The sequence below is a fragment of the Orcinus orca genome, chromosome 11 (assembly GCF_937001465.1).
Source record: "Orcinus orca chromosome 11, mOrcOrc1.1, whole genome shotgun sequence".
Taxonomy (NCBI): Eukaryota; Metazoa; Chordata; class Mammalia; order Artiodactyla; family Delphinidae; genus Orcinus; species Orcinus orca.
Genome location: NC_064569.1, coordinates 22,997,676 through 23,004,428, shown reverse-complemented (window position 1 = coordinate 23,004,428; position 6,753 = coordinate 22,997,676).

The following is a 6,753-nucleotide window of genomic DNA, read 5'->3' as shown; positions in this document are numbered from 1 at the left end:
AGTAAGAATTTTTTGAACAGGTATGAATACGTTACCTCTACATGAGGATCTTATCTACCATACCTCTTTTATTGTATATTTGTCAGAGCAGTGCCCGAAACACAGAAATATATGTGTGTGTATTATAGTTTATTATATTATTATTATTATTATTATTATTATTATTATTATTCCTCTTGACTTTCTCCCAGGAAGTCTGTGACAAACCACCCTCCTGATTATGGGCGCTTACCTTATGACTTGGGTTCTGTAAACTGAGTTGCCCACCCACATCAGCATAATCATTTATTTACTCACCATTCAACAAATATGGTTTACTTGCTTTCAAATAGAGTGTATAATAAATATTTGCTGGTCCATAAATTATGCTCATAGGGCTACAGTTTCTAAGGTCTTTTCTTTTCTCTTTATGTTTTCCTTGTTCATCGTTTTGACCATATCCTCTAGTGAATTGCAGCCTTACCTTGATTTCCTATCACCCTTTAAGTCAAACACAAATTTCTGAGTGTTTCTTTCAAAGGCTTCTACTGGCTTGACCCACCCTCTGACTGTTTTCATCTCCTGCTCTAACCTTGTCTTCACCTTCCAGACTAACTAAATTTATTGTCATGTGGTTCCTTCCACTGGTTCTTCCTCTCCTGGCTGTGAGCCTTGGTTCAATTCTTTCCATATCTATGGAACAACAACCAAACCACAAGTTTCTCCTCTTTAAATCACAGCTCAAGGACCAACTGCTCCAAGGAGATTTTTCCCACCCATCTTCCAATCCATCAGCTCATCACTGACCCTGACTTCCACCACAGCATAACCTTGAAATGACTGAATTTATAAGTATGGTGTGGCTGTAGTCCAACTTCTGGCTTACGTCAATACTAATGGTTTAATCTCAGTATTAATCAATGTTAAATTTGGAAAGAACCAAAAGAAATGTTCAATAGTCATTAAATCAACATTGTAAAATTTAGCATTTTGTGGTGAAGACAGTTAGGTATATTTCATTTGAGTTTAATGAATCTATTCCCTGCCTTCTTCCATGGGATTTGAGATTACAACAACACATGGCAAACAATGACAGTTAAAATTAAACATCAAGATCGAGGAAAATGTAGATAGAATAAAATAGCAAGATGACAGAGAAAACTGGAACATAAATAATCAGGCCATAGAGTCCTCCATGGTTAGTAAAGCTGAATTGCCCATTTAGCTCTGATTTTGGCACTCAGATTATTCATCAAGCCCTCTTTTTTTTTTTTTTTACTTAATATTTAAAATTAATCCATCCTCTGAATGACATGAAGTACTAGGTTACTAGTACTTTTTGGAGTTGATGCTATAGTGTTTTCAAAAAAGTTTCATGTGAAACATAGTCCCAAAAGACCTGGCATAAAAAGGGGGTGGGGGGCGTCTGTGTTCAATTCGGGAAGCTTTGAGTAATCCCACAGAAAATAACCTTATTTTATTTTGTAAAAACCCAGTACTTCCCAAACGAATTGGAACCCAATCTCCCAACTTTCTCCCCACATCACACCCCACAGAAGTAGCTTGCAAGTGGCTCCCCTGGGAAAAGGTAGTGTAACAATAACAAAGGAATCAGGACCAAAACACCTTGAGATGCTTCAATTGTATTTGTAATGTTTTAGTCACTAAGCTGGGTGGGGCATGTACAGGTATTCACAGTACAATTCTATATACTTCTTGATGTGCTTGATATATTTCCTAATTACAAAAACAAAAATAAAAAATTAGCTAGCTTCCAGCAGCTTCTCCAAAACAATGAGCAGTGAAAGGGTGCTGACTTTAACTGTGGAATGGCCTCTACTTCACAGCTCGATTATTATTTGGAACAATGATAATTATAACAGTAACAATAACAGCAGCAGATCCTTACAGAGTACTTACTGTGTGTCGATCATTATTTTCAGGGCCCTACTCCTATCAATTCGTCTAATCAACCCTCTGCACCAGCACTATTATTATTCACATCTTACACATGAGGAAATGGAAGCATAAAGAGATCAAGTAACTTGCTGGAGGGAAGAGGCAGAGCTGGGAGGCCGATCACAGCAGCCTGACTCCTGAATCTGTGTTTTACCAGTACCCTGCACTGCATAAGCCTCATTTTACGCAGTGTGGTCAAGGAAGATCTCCCCAGTATGGAGACATTTGAGCAAAGCCCTGGAGGAACTAAGAGAGAGAGGCATGAAGGTTTCTGGAAGAATAGCACCCCAGGCAGAAGGAACATCAAACCATTGCCTATGAGGCAGGTGTGCTTGGCCAGTTTGAAGAACTCTATAACATATATGACCCCACACAATCAAAGCCCTGTGCATCTCCCCAGACTCCACTTTATGTTCATTTATCCATTATTTTTAGTGCCTTCAGCATGGCTTTCATTCTCTCACCTCTAGAATTCTTCTTCTCTAGAACTACTCCTTCTCTCCCTCTCCCCAAGCCCCTACCTTTATCAGACTAACTTTTTTGGGTCTTGCCTTATGTTGCCTCTTCTATTACTTCTTTGGCTCCCTCATAATTGGACATAATCCCATATATCCCATTTCTCTGTCTTTCCTCCCAATAGCTAACATTTATTAGGTACTCCCCATGGGCCATGATTATGCTAAGTTCTTGGCTGGAATCGTATCATGTAAATCTCATAACAACCCAAAGGCAATGGGTTTTGTTCATGCTTCCATTTTATGGGCAAGGAACTGAGGCTTAGAAAGATCAAGCAACTCACCCAAGGTTACACTGCAAGAACAGGATGCAGATGATGCCAAAACCCTTGCTCTAAGCCTTCTGCTATATTGCTGATCTAGCACTTATCACACTGTGCTATAATTGCAAGGTCCCATGTCTGTCAGCCACCAAGCTCCTTGAGGCAAGAACTATGTCATGTTCCTTAATGTTTGGAGTGGTTTCTGATACATAATAAGCTAAATGAGCATGTGTCAACTTGATGAGTAGAGCATAGCCGCTCTCTCCATAAGCAGGGCATCCCTAACTTCAGGAGCACCAAAGCTAGGTCAGAACACTTGGATGAGAGAATTCTGATGTTTAGCAGAGTCATCAACCGGGTACTCTTTCTTCAGCCAAACCACACCATGTATATTTCAGATTCTGCATTTCTGCCCACTCCATCTCCCCTGCTTGGGTACCTTGACCTCCCATCTCTATTTTTCAATGTCCAGAAGAGACATCTTTTCTGTCCATCAAGCCTATTCTGACCAGCCTGACCCTTGGTCACAGTCTCACCCAGTTCCTGACAGTCCATAACAGTCTCTCCAACAATGCAGAACTTCACCAACATATTACCTTCCAGAACATTCCATAGATGACTTCCTCACTCTACTTCTGACTCTGACCTGTTCTCTGCATCCCTCTAATATTTGTGCTTAATTTGTACTACACATATTTTGACTTCTGGTACATCACAGCATCAAAGATTCTTCAGTTGTTCTGTTTCCCCAGTTAAACAACAGGGTGAGCAACAATCAATGCTTTAAGAAACCTTAAATGGCATTTAGAAGACTTATTAAAATAATTTTTAAATTTTAATAAAAAACCATGTTCTTTGAGCTTCCCTGGTGGTGCAGTGGTTAAGAATCCACCTGCCGATGCAGGGGACACGGGTTCCCACCCCGGTCCAGGAAGATCCCACATGCCACGAAGCGGCTAGGCTCGTGAGCCATGGCCACTGAGCCTGTGCATACAGAGCTTGTGCTCCGCAACGGGAGAGGCCACAATAGTGAGAGGCCCGCGTACCACAAAAAAAAAAAAAAAAAATGTTCTTGGATTGGAAGAATCAACATTGTGAAAATGACTATACTACCCAAAGCAATATACAGATTCAATGCAATCCCTGTCAAACTACCAATGGCATTTTTCACAGAACTAGAACAAAAAATTTTACAATTTGTATGGAAACACAAAAGACTCCGAATAGCCAAAGTAATCTTGAGAAAGAAAAATGGAGCTGGAGGAACCAGTCTCCTTGACTTTAGACTATACTACAAAGCTACAGTAATCAAAACAGTATGGTACTGGCACAAAAACAGAAATATAGATCAATGGAACAGGATAGAAAGCCCAGAGATAAACCCATGCACATATGGTCAACTTATCTTTGATAAAGGAGGCAAGAGTATACAATGGAGAAAAGACAGCCTCTTCAATAAGTGGTGCTGGGAAAACTGGACAGCTATATGTAAAAGAATGAAATTAGAACACACCCTAACATCATACACAAAAATAAACTCAAAATGGATTAAAGACCTAAATATAAGGCCAGACACTATAAAACTCTTAGAGGAAAACATGGGCAGAACACTCCATGACATAAATCATAGCAAGATCCTTTTTGACCCACCTCCTAGAGAAATGGAAATAAAAACAAAAATAAACAAATGGGACCTAATGAAACTTCAAAGCTTTTGCACAGCAAAGGAAACCATAAACAAGATGAAAAGACAACCCTCAGAACGGGAGAAAATATTTGCAAATGAAGCAACTGACAAAGGATTAATCTCCAAAATGTACAAGCAGCTCACACAGCTCAATATCAAAAAGACAAACAACCCAATCCAAAAATGGCCAGAAGGCCTAAATAGACATTTCTCCAAAGAAGATATACAGATTGCCAACAAACACACGAAAGGATGCTCAACATCACTAATCATTAGAGAAATGCAAATCAAAACTACAATGAGGTATCACCTCACACCAGTCAGAATGGCTATCATCAAAAAATCTACAAACAATAAATGCTGGAGAGGGTGTGGAGAAAAGGGAACCCTCTTGCACTGTTGGTGGGGATGTGATTTGGTACAGCCACTATGGAGAACAGTATGGAGGTTCCTTAAAAAACTACAAATAGAACTACTATACGATCCAGCAATCCCACTACTGGGAATATACCCTGAGAAAACCATAATTCAAAAAGAGTCATGTACCACAATGTTCATTGCAGCACTATGTACAATAGCCAGGACATGGAAGCAACCTAAGTGTCCATCGACAGATGAATGGATAAAGAAGATGTGGCACATATATACAATGGAAATTACTCTGCCATAAAAAGAAACGAAATTGAGTTATTTGTAGTGAGGTGGATGGACCTAGAGTCTGTCATACAGAGTGAAGTAAGTCAGAAAGAGAAAAACAAATACCGTATGATAACACATATATACGGAATCTAAAAAAAAAAAAAAGTGGTTCTGAAGAACCTAGGAGCAGGACAGGAATAAAGACGCAGATGTAGAGAATGGATCTGAGGACACGGGAAGGATGGAGGGTAAGCTGGGACGAAGTGAGAGAGTGGCATTGACATATATACACTACCAAATATAATATAGATAGCTAGTGGGAAGCAGCCGCATAGCACAGGGAGATCAACTCCGTGCTTTGTGACCACCTAGAGGGGTGTGATAGGGAGGGTGGGAGGGAGACACAAGAGGGAGGGGATATACATATAGCTGATTCATTTTGTTACACAGCAGAAAATAACACAACAATGTAAAGCAATTATACTCCAATAAAGATGTTAAAAAAATTTTTTTAACCAAAAATGCTTAATTCAGGTGTTAATAAAAAGGTACTTAACAAGCACTGATATACAAGAGTAGTTTTAAATATTTTGGAGTAGGAATAAATTTATGTAGTATTTGAATTATTCTTACCTCTTTTAAAGTAAAACTTTACAACATGTCTTACTCTGGGTCAAGTTCATTTTCTCATTTCTATTCTGAACCCTCTGTACAGGATCGATACCTAAGGAAGAACAGACCCTGATGTCCATATGTGATCATCATTTCTTCAAAATAAGAACTCTTAAATAAAAGTTACTGGAGACAGGTATCAATCATTCAACACACACACACACACACACACACACACACACAAAGTTTTTTATAAAATCACACCACTGATCTGGTGCAAAATATTTGAGAAATGAAGCTTTGATAATTATAGACTTATTTCACTAGCATAGATTATCTTCATTTGTAATAATGGTAGCTAAGATTATTTGAGCATTTCTTATGAACCAGGCACTATAAGTGCCTTGTACGCATTATTTCGTTTACTCCTTCAAAACCCTTATGAGTCGGTAGGGTTTTTAATCCCATTTTTCAGATGAGTACCGTCGGAGTCATTGGTCCAAGGAATGTGTACTTAGAAAGGTCATAGAATTGGAAGCAGGCAATCTGAGTCCAAAGCCCCTCTCTGTTTTTCATAAAAATATGGATTCATTCATAAGTTGAGACATCATTTGGGAATTTACAAAGCAAAGATGTTCACTACATAGTATTTACAATTGATAAACAGGAAAAAGGAGAAAAATGAAGATTTACAATTGATAAACAGGAAAAAGGAGAAAAATGAAGATGCATAAGGTAAGATTTTGAAATATTTTACATTAATTTGATATCTAACATTTCCCATTAATTACAAACTAGTTTTTAAATTATGGGATAATATCCTTATTTTATACTGTATTTACTTAAAAGTTATGAAGTAACAAGCACCACAGATTTTCTTATATTAAAATATTACATTTTTTGAATCTCAAAATATAACATTTTTGGTCCCTGAGAATTATCTGATCATCTACTTTAAGAAGTTTCTTATTGCAAAGTAACAAATCGGCAAAGAAAATACTAAATTTGCCAACTTAAAAATTTTAGCCATGATATCTATGTCTAAAACCATCACTCTTTTATAAATTCTCTAGTATCTTTTCACCATTATTAAATTTGA